We start from the raw sequence: 12,015 nt of genomic DNA, 5'->3' as shown, positions 1-12,015 counted from the left end.
TTAATGCCAGTGGTTTAGACCTTGAACTGACACATAGTGACTTGAGTAACTTTCTCCTTAATAGTGATTTGAATCTTGAACTAGCCAAGGAGAGGTATTTTTGAACTCATGTGCACATATCAGCACCCATTATGCAGGTTCTTCAGAAGTCAAATTCTTTGACTTGAGATCTACCTCTGTGTAGACCCTAACTTAGAACATCTCATGTTCAGTTACTTTATGAGTATGTAAGCTTGGCTTACTTTGTTGATTTTAAGCCCATTTCCTTCGATGTATCGAGGACGGTCTTTCTATTTAGTCTTTTAGCGAGAGGATCTGCAATATTCTTCTCGGACTCCATATGCTCTAATGTGAGTGCTCTAGTCGTATTCAACTGTCTTACAGACTCATGTCTGACCCTTATGTGCCTTCTTTGTGAGTTACAGTGTATGGGCACAGACGGTGTAGCACAGCCCCACCATAGCACGTCTGCCAGTAGCTTTCTCAGCCACTCGGCTTTTTGCCCAACTAGATCAAGAGGTATAGCGGCTTTTTGCCCAACTAGATCAAGAGGTATAAATTCATTCTCCATTGTTGATCTAGCTTATACAAGTCTGTTATGTCTATCTTAATATAGCCTTCCACCCTGTAAAAGTCTATCTCACCATAGACTTTTAACTCTGACAAGTCTAATCACATTATAGTTTTTTATGTCTTGTCAAGTCCATCTCAACATAGACTTTTAACTCTATCAAGTCTATCTCAGTATAGACCACCTTTAAAGGCTTATAGAGTAGTTAAGGACATAAATCAGTTGTAAGTCTTTTCTTTCTATCATATGCATTGTTCTTTACAATGCAAACGACAATTTGTGAATCACAATGTATATGTAGCGAAGGTGTTAGCTAGACACCCCCACAACTCCACGTTTATCAACATATTTCTTAGCCACTCACCCCATTATCTTTCATAAGAGGCAGTTAACCCCTTTTCATTCAAGTCAAGGATCTCGTTAGGTCTACCTCAAAATAGACCACCCCAATTCATTATAAACCATTAAGAGCACTTTTGTACTCAAGCATTATGTGGTGAATTCGTTAAGTCCATCTCAATATGACCACCCATATCATAGGGTTATAAATTCATTAAGAGCTGTAGCTCAACCTCACAAGTGAACACATTATAGGAATGATCGTGATCGACCAATTAGTGTACTACTTTGTGATTCTTTTCATGGCTTCGTTGACCACAAAAGTGGGATCCACCACGAATTCATCACCTCATGGACTTTAAGTCATTCCATCAATAATTCAACGACTAACCACATAATTAGTCCTCTCTATTAAGGTAAGTTGATCCTCTCGATCAAACTTACATACACTTTGACGAGTACTTTGTTTACTCACAAATAATTCCCTTAAGATTTTCATGTTCAACATGAAACATTCTCTTTTACCATTATTGTCGGTACCACAGAGAGACTTTTAGAAAGAAATATATAAAGAGTTAATTACCCTCACAATGTATCACTTACAAATATTTTTCTCAAAAGTATTTGATCTCTTACCCAAATTGATCTTTGGTGCCCAACATTGGCTTCTTTATAGATTGAGTTTTGCAGATTTGCTTTGTGAAACATTACAGTAGCTCTGTACTTTAGCTAATACATACTCAATGGTTGAATATATTTCAACAAACTTGGTTATCTCAACCCATCATAATTACCCTTTAAACAGGGATTATAGGTCTTTCAAGATGACTAAACCAAGAATATGTATAAATGCTCATTGTTATTAAGTCACATAGATAATGTTGTCTGCATGCTGCTTCAAGTTGGATAACATAATCACAAATTTCACATAATATTCTTAAAAGGAATTAATCTCGTATGCAAAGAATATGTTCAAACTGACATTTATTAGGAATATATTTCAGCAAGGTGAATTCAACGAGTATAACTTTAACACCCAAAGTTATTCCACCTACACAACTTTTCTTTCACTTGAGGAAATTAAAAACTCATATAAAGCATTCATATGCTGCAGATCAACATTACAATTGCAGTACTTCAACAATTTCTATTGCAAGGCTTTGATTGTTTAACAACATATGAAAGTCAACCTCATTTCAGGTGAAGATCAAGAGCGCCCTCTTAAAACTCCCAGGTCGAGTGGTGAAACCGAAGTTTTCTTAAAAACCATCTTCCTAGACAGAGTATTCAAGAACGATGACTTTTCCATGTTACCACCATAAATGTGAGTAAAGCCTTTGAAATTAAACTCAGTACACAATTTAAATATTTAAGATTATGTGACTGTAATATAGTATATATATTATCAAGTAGTGCAATGTTTGTAACATATCCACAATAATTACACATAACGTTGTAAATTGACATGTGCATAAGTACACAATTTATATGCTCTATATCATATTGATGATTTAATCACTTAGCAGTAGTGTTAAATCAACACTTCTAACACAACAAATTCATAAGGCTCATACATGAATAATAACAATTCACTTATCTTTATGTGCACCGCTGTTAATTTTCTATATAATATTCAAAGCTCTCACCATACTGTTGGAAATTTATATAGTAATGGAGATTAATGTTTCAGATGAACTACCATGAAAGCTTAAATAATATTTGGAGTTGTGGAGTTATAAATATTATTTTAGTTTGGTAGAAAGTAAGTTGGGAAAAATGATTTGGAACCGAAGTTTCATGATTCGTTGGTGTTAACGAATCGTTAGTTTTAAACGGATCAATGCTTTCGGTGTCCATCAAATCGACTGGCATCTGCTTTGTTGATTTGGTGTGGTTATGCATGCAGTATGCGTGGAATATATATATATATATATATATATATATATATATATATATATATATGTGTGTGTGTGTGTGTGTGTGTGTGTGTGTGTGTGTGTGTGTGTGTGTGTGTGTGTGTGTGTGTGTGTGTGTGTGTGTGTGTGTGTCCTTTTTTACTCTTTGCATGGTCACATGCACTCAAGTAAAACATAGGTATATATATATATATATATATATATATATATATATATATATATATATATATATATATATATATTGATATTATTTATTTAATAATATTGTATGCATATGAAAGTTCATACTTTGATTAGTTACATATATTTTATATGTAATCATCTTTTCCCATGTATTTTAGATAAGATTTTATCTTATTGGAAGTTAAGTTTTAAATTTAAATAATTAACTTCCATGTAAACTTCTCCAAACTAATTTTTACATCTATAAAATCTAGAGAATCATCTGAAAAACACACATGCAAAAACTTGCATTAAATAGAGAAAAATGTCAACAGATGCATTTTTTACAAGCAATTATTTTGCAGGAAACCAAGATACTTCACAGGCTTACATCTCTACAGGGAATTCTCAAACAAAGCAACTTGAGAATTTCATTCATCTTCTTGTATCCCATAAGATTAAATCTTGAACCTTGTTGCTTTTATAGAGGGAGATTTAAAGCTTATAGGAATGTGATTACACGCTTGAAGGTATCAAATGATCCAGTTTTTGTTCCCTGTTGTATTCTATATTTTGTTGTATCTCAAATGTATTACAGATTACAAGCCCTTTTTTTCCAACACATACAAAATATGGAATGATGATTTCTAAAATGCTTATCACGGTATATATTTCACGTTTCACATGCTCTCAAAAGATAATAATCAATTGGATGCAAAGATATATGCAAACCATCTTCTAAATTATGTCATTATGATAGGTTTAAGGGAACATGGTCAATGCCCATAATACATGACTACTAATGCTCAAGATAATCATTTGCATATGATAGTCTATTATCATATAAGAATGCATGTATCATATTAAAATATGAGGAGGCAAATCTCATTGGCAAAACTAAGCTATGCAAAGAGTATACATGAATGATGACTCTTCAAGTCCATGCTACAAACAAGTTGCATTAAAGCCTTTGATATATGCTTATTATATCTTTATACAAATAATGTTAGTACATGATTCAAATCTTTAAGAATCATGTGACAATGATATATAGGCATCTCATGTTTAATTTTTTGAAAGAACAAGCATCCCCTATTAATAAATTAAGGGTATGATAACATTTGTGTTCCTCAATTGTCTAAACACAAACAAATTTTCTCCCTTTTTATTTTAATTTTAAATCTCAAATTGCAAGGATCACCATAAATAATGTTTACATACAACTCCAAGCCCAAAAAATTACATGTCTCCATATAGGCATATAATAACATAAGATATTAATTATCAAGATCCGACATTTATATCTTGGACGTTAAGAGTAATAGAGAATATTTAAATAACATAATGATCATGCCATTTAAATTCTTCAAAATCAGTATGCTACAAAAGATAATTTTGTAATAAAGTATAATCTCATATATCATCATAATTATAAATACTTGCTCTTAAAAATTCAAGATCACAAAATCACATAAATTATGGAAGATACATGTGGTATAAAAAGCATGAAGCTAAGCTATTATATATTTAAAATAGAGCCTTACATGTATTAATGTAGCTAATCTTTTAACCATGCAAATCTCATTTTAGTGATAGTGTATGCATTCATGTGCATAATGCATATATATAAGTTCATAGTACGAAGGTTGCATGACTTTTAAAAGTCATATAAAATGTATAGATGCACTACTATACTCATTAAAATAATAGGCACACACATTAATGATATTAAAGCATTAAATGATACTTAGCTTAATTGGGGTGGAAGAATGCATTAGACCCACACTTCAATTCAGCAGCAATCACGAAGCGCAGTTGCAAATTCGGCTGTGGCAAGGTTTATGTAGTTGGGCCCGTCAAGTGGTTGGAGCTTTACAAGGTCCGAAGCTGTTTTGGACGACATTCTCTAGGTTTCAAATTTTGATTTTAACTGTTGGGAAGTGGGCTGAACAATGTTGTAGTTTGGAACTACAGTTTATGCAGGCCGGAATTTGAAAAGAGCTTGTATCGCTGACGTGCACGAAGCAAATTTGCCCGGTGACTGTGACGGTCTGACCGGTTGCTTTCGACCAGTTAACACCGACTGTGTTTACAATGCTCAGAAGGCAGAAGAGAGTGAAGAGAAAAGAATGAAAAATCAATTGTTGTGTGTTAATGAACAAGGGAAGACCCCCTTATACACTAGCATAGGCTTCACTTCTTAGCCATCCAAATCCAAAAACTATGCTGGACCACACAAAATTAATTGGATAAAATATGTTGCATATATTTGGACCAACTCATGAATTTTCCAACATCACTTATTTGATTGTTATTCCCAACATAGACATTCCAACTTTCTACCCAATTTGTCAAGCAACTGACGAACATGCAGTCCATTTATTACGTGAATGTATAAATGTGGAGCCATTATGGGATTTTCTTAATCCTTCTCTACCCATGCATGCAAATTTGGATTTTTCTAATTGGTTGAATGTGTTGATTTCTCACTCAGACAATATTGTCTGTATTCGTGCAATTGCGTTGTTATGGTCAATCTCGAAGCATAGGAATGATATGGTGTGGAATGGAAAAGGATGGGACACAGCTGTAGTTAAAGTCATGATCGACTCTCTTATTCTGGAATGGATTTAGTTTGCATGTTACCTCACCGGTCACTCCGCATGTTAACGTATAATATTCTATGGAGGATTCTCATGATCATGTATTTTGTCATGTTGATGCTGCAATTTTCAATACTTCTTCTTATGCAACATTTGGTATGGCCATCACATCCTTTAATAGTGCTTTCTTGGCAGCAAAATCAGGCATTTCTCGAAGTCTGAAAAATCCATATATGGCTGAAGCATTTGCGTTTGAGGAAGCTCTGAACTTTTTGCTCGAAAGAGGTTGGTGTTGTGAAGTTATCAAAAATGACTGCTAGATGGTTTGTAATTCTTTGAATAACTCTTCTCCTGGTCCTTCTTATGTTGGATGCATTTTGAGAAGGTGTCGTTCTCTCATGGGACACTTTGAATCAGTTTCGGTTACCTACTTCTAGATCATAGAATGTCATAGCTCATACACTTGCTAGAGCTATGGATTTCCATCACATGTGGTTATCTTCTATTCCAAGATGTATTTCACACTTGTTTTCTGTTAATTAATATATTTTTGCTTGTTACCTCCAAAAAAAAAAAAAAAAAAAAAAAAAAAAAAAAAGGAAATATTTTTTATATATGAATTTTATGTGTACAAAAAAAATGAAAATAATATTAAGTTGGAATTATTTTTAAAATTTTTGTTCACATTATAAGGTGGACCATGGTTCATGGTATAACAATCCAATGTAGAATTGTTATACCACTAGGATCCACCTTGCAAGGTGGACCCTGGTCCTAAACGACGTATAAATTGTGTATTTTTTGTATTGGAATTGTGAACTTCTAGAATATAAATTGTGTTTCTAAGTCAAAACACATAACAATTGTAGAAGGGAATTTCCGAATACAATACAGGGTCATCAAATCCTAATCTGTTAATATTGTATAATTGTAGTATTTAAAAAGAACTTGTGAATACAAAACAAGATAATTAATTATATATATGATAACATTGTGTGTTCGTAGTATACAAATTATGTATTTTTAAAAGGTAAATTATGAAGATTTGGACCCAAGTAGACCTTGCAAAGTGGACCCAAGTACATGGAATAATTTGGCTATATATACTAATTTAAAATCCTGGGCCAAATAAATTAAGGCTTATTTTCCTCAAACAACAACAACAACAACAACAATAACAACAATAATAATAATAATAATAATAATAATAAAATAATAATAATAATAATAATAATAATAATAATAATATTTCAAGACATCTAGCAGCCCAATGTTTTAAATGGGTTATCCGAATAATTAAGTAATCAATTGGGCTTAATTATTTATTTAGTTAGTACTTTACTACAGAAAAACACATAAAGTCCAAACAAATAAACTATTAATTACAAGAATGCAAATTCATTATAATAATATATCTAAATTAAGTATATAACCAGTGTTTGTCATTATCATTTTACCCTTTGATTGCAGATGGGGTCGTTATATTATGTACCGCGGTGCATAATCAATTATGCACCGCGCGCAGACACTACAGTGTGTTTAAATCGACACTGTCAAAACGATGTCGTTTTATTTAAGTAAAGAAACGGCCCGCCGTTAGAGTTAACGGAGTCCGCTTGTTTGGTGTATTAAACACTAACTGACACTACAGTATATCTAAACCGACACTGCAGTTATATCAAAATGATACTGTAGTTATAGTGAAATGAAACTGCAGTGTATATAAAATGAAACTGAATAACATTTCACATATTTGAGTGTATATTGTATAATGAAGCTGTAATTATATCAAAATGATCATGTAGTTGTGTTTTAATTAAACTATAGTGTATATAAAATAAAATTAAATAACATTTTCACATATTTGAGTCTATAAATATCGAATAAAACTATAGTTATATCGAAATGAAACTGTAGTTGTGTTGAACTGAAACTACAGTGTATACAAAATGACACTGAATAACAGAGTTACTTTTTGTAAAAGGGTGCGAAACGGCGAAAACAAACACTGTTTATTTTCATTTAAAAAAAAAAAAAAAGACGCGTGGTGCATAATCGGGGTGCATAATATAATTTGCCTTGCAGATGCTATCTAATATTCAAAAATAGTAATTTCCTTCTAGAAACGGTGACAGAAACACGCAGCTTTATATCATTTGTTCATTAATATTTTTTTTTTTTTTAAATTTAGGTAAATCTTAAACCTGCTCACCGGTCAGATCCCTTCATTTGGGGCGCACAAGGGATTCAATTCAGAATTTTTAGTATTTTTAGACTTTTTTTTCTATATATATTTTCAGTGAGATTGAAACCCTACATTTTCGCCTTCAGTTATGACCTTTAAGTCAGACGACGAACCAACTACGCTAAGATTGGGGCATCATTTGATAATCATTATATCGTAGACCAGGGTCCACAATGCACTGTGGACCTGATTCAATACACAGAATTCATGTTTATAATGCACAGAATTCATGTTCATAATATACTTATATACATACACATAAACACAATATAATGAACAAGAATTATGTGCATTATGAACATGAATTCCGTGTATTATATAGATAAGGACACATAAACACTTAACATAATATACAGAATTCATGTTCATAATAAACATACACATAAACACAATATAATGAACATGAATTCTGTGCATTATGAATATGAATTATGTGTATTATATAAATGAGGACACATAAACACTTAACATAATATACAGAATTAATGTTCATTATATCATGTTTATGTGTAGGTGTATTATGAATATGAACTATGTGCATTATAAATATGAATTATGTGTATTATGAAGACAAATTTTGTATATTGTGTACTCTGGTCCACGAGATAATTGTTTGTTCATTAATTCTTCCAAAAGGAAGAACCCGAACCCCAGCCCAACAAAGCATTTGAGAGGATGTAAATTATGGTGACTCAACTGAACATGAACCATAGAGGTTAGACCGGTGCTCACTGCGCACAAGGAACAAGGAACCCCACTCACTTTGAGAGGTTGCTCCCACACTGCCGCTGGTGAGACTTGATCCCTGGTCATTCTTCCAAAGTTTCACCCCTATGACCAGTTGAGCTGCCCACATTAATTGTTGATTTTATATTTGGATGCCAGATACCTAGAATAAATCACTAAGAATCTGTTTAAAAACACAAACAATTATTTTATAATAATGATTTATTTTCTGAAAAATAATTTATTTTTTTTGTTTGATCGAAAGTCAAAACAATATCTTTTTCTTTTTTCTTTTAGCAAAAAAAAAATCTTTTTCTTTTTTCTGTTGACTGTCAAAAAAATTGTACTTTTTTTGTTTGGTACTTTTTCTTTAAAAGATATGCAAATAAATCTATTACTATGCTATTTTTTTTTATAAAATATTATTTATTTTAAAGAAGATAATACATATTCTTTATATTAAAATAAAATTATAATTTATAGTTAAAAATTGATGTAGTAAATACTTGCTTCTACCAAGACTATGTGGTCTAATGGTATCCGGGTTGGACTTTCATTTGGAAGGTTACGAGTTCGAGCCTCAGTGGAGGCGTTATTGGTTCTTTGTGTTTCAGTAGATTGAGAAAGTATATGAACAGATACTACAATGTAATAGGCCGGGCTAGTAACATTCAAAAAAAATACTTGCTTCTCTTAGGGATATGTAATTTGATAGAATAAATCTAATTAAGCAATGTATGCAATGTGTATAAGAAAAATGAATGATAGGTAGACAGTAGATGAGAGGAAAATCTCAAAAATGGTCTCTCAATTTGGCTCTTTTATTGAGTGTTTAGAGAGATAACAGAGACGAAGGAGGTGGCTATTGTGGTGTCTAAATCTAAATGGGGTGATTCTTTGAAGAAGATGATTAAAAAAAAAAAAAAAAAAAAAAAAAACCTAATTGAATTTTATTATGGCTCTTGTGTAAAGAAGATGCCAAACAAGCAAATATAAGGATGTGGCATTGACAAGTACAAAGTGCTTAGTTGCATGATTTTATTGAGTTGGAGTATTTAATTTAAACTTTTTATTGTTTGACAAGGTAGTGTGTACTCGCCATCGATTTTGTGGTCTAGTGGCACCAAGTTATTCTTCCATATGGGAGGTTGTGTGTTCAAGTTTCAGTAGAGGTAATATTAACTCTTTGTGTTTTAGTAGATTGAGAAAGTAATTATAAACATAAGTTCAAGACAATGTAGTGTGACGGAGTATGCAAAAAATATATATACTTTGTGTTGACTCTTTGTGCTTCAGTACTTTGAGAAAGTAGTTATGAACAGATACTACATTGTAATAGAATTAGTAGTACTAAAAAACTTTCTTATATAATGTAGTATCTATTCATATCTAACTTCCCATCTCGAAGAGTTACTTCATGCCTTTAAACCAAGATTTCACTTTTTGCTTCATATATATCTATCAGCATCTCTTATCTGCTTCAATTCCTCCGAGAGGTTATTGGCAGCAGAAACAATAAAAATCGGCGCAGCACAAACCGTCCAGTCGTCCACCATGCAGCCTAATATAATCATCAATGATGTCATGTCCATCCTTAATTAATACTAAAGTTTAATTACAATATTATGTGACCATGGTCCCGCCACTATCTTATTGGAAATATCTTGACATGGGGAAGTCCGTTTTTAATAAGGGATGAAGTATGATGGAGCAAAATATTAAAGGAAGTGTAACGGAAGTATATTAAACCCACGTACAACCTTAAACACACCAACACATGTGCCGACCGCTAGTCTACTCTATATTTTGTTTACCAAATGACAGGATGCTCTATTTATTCAGGTAAAATGCGTTGGTAACAAAATAGTCGGAAGACTGATTTATGACTAAGAATGAAGAATAACCAAAGTCGTACACTTGTCAAACATATAGAGAGGTCTTCAACACTATATAAGGGTATCATGTCTCCCTTTACACATTATTCCTTGGTTCACTATAATCATCTAGGTTCAGTGGCTTGTGATCCATAGTTCCTACAACAACATTATTAGTTCTAGTACACTACTTGGGTTATAATATTTACTATTTATTTATTATTTGGCCTTCAATTTTGGGCCGTTATCTCGAACATTGTGTATATTCTTTTGAGCCTAGCGCTTCGAGTAATAAAATTATTATTTTTCTACTCCCTATTTTATACTTCCATACCCGATTTATGATTGACTTGGTTCCAATAAAACCATCACTATATATCTAGTAAATTAAAATTATTTACATTTCAATTTTATGGAATTTAATTTAAGTTTGATAATTATATATTTAAAAACTATAATAAAAGCTCAATTCAATCTATTAATACCCAAAAACAAAAACAAAACAAAAACAAAAAACAAAAAACAAAAATAAAAACAAAAACAAACAATCTTAACTTGAAAGTTACATGAAATTGTTAAAGAAAATAAGAATAATTGGAGGTTTCTATGTTATTGAATTACTAATTTCATATACAAAAAGTAAATACAAAAACTAACACTATTATTTATTAGATCAAATCGTTAATTACGAAAATGAACGGCCATGATTTTTTGCCAGATTTATTGTTCCCAGAAATCGATGGCCGACGATGACCCTATTCTAGCACTTTTTTGTCGGCCATAATATTTCTTTCTCGGTTTCTTTTAAATTTTTTATTTAATTTAATTTGAATTTTTAAAGTTTGTCATGTTTATCATATGATGAAAGAATGCAAGTATTATTATTATTCTCAGCTTGCATTTGGCCAAACCCCAATAAGCGTTGATCCCACATGGCCACTGTTCTTCTTGTACTGAAGGACGGAGTTGATGCCCATATTTTCACATCGAGTGGAAATTGAAGTTGAGGCTTTGTGAGTGATAGATACACATCAAAATCATATCATAATATTTGGCAACTATACTTTTCAAACTCCATAAGGAGAAGCACAATCTCTAGTGGGGACTGCCTTTAATTTTAATCTCATCCTATGTGACGTCACTTCAAAATTGGTATGGATAAATATGCCCATGTGATGCTTTTAAGGAGTAGGACCACAATAAAATTGGGTAAGTACTAGTAAAGCGAGGACAAATATGATTAAAATTAATTAGATGCAAGATTTGAATCATATTTACAAGATGGGCTATTAACATATAAGTAATGTCAAACCCAACAACGGTCAAAGGCCCAACACTAGTTTTGAGTTTTGACTATTAACTAGACACGGGTCCAAACTCCAATGACAAGCTTCTTGCAAAATTTAAATAGTGGTGTAATGATTAGGGAAAAAGAAAGAGAGTGGGTGAGTTGCACATCGACCGTCATGATGTTCAAAGCAGGCAGGAATCCCTTTTATAGGGTTTGCACCCACGTATTATTGTCAAGGGTGGGCTGCTCCTTCCTCCCTCACCACCCACGTGCCACTGCCAAGAGACA

The sequence above is a fragment of the Ipomoea nil genome, unplaced genomic scaffold (assembly GCF_001879475.1).
Source record: "Ipomoea nil cultivar Tokyo-kokei standard unplaced genomic scaffold, Asagao_1.1 scaffold1034, whole genome shotgun sequence".
Lineage (NCBI taxonomy): Eukaryota > Viridiplantae > Streptophyta > Magnoliopsida > Solanales > Convolvulaceae > Ipomoea > Ipomoea nil.
The sequence above is the reverse complement of the archived record's forward strand: the minus strand, read 5'-3'. Positions refer to the sequence as shown.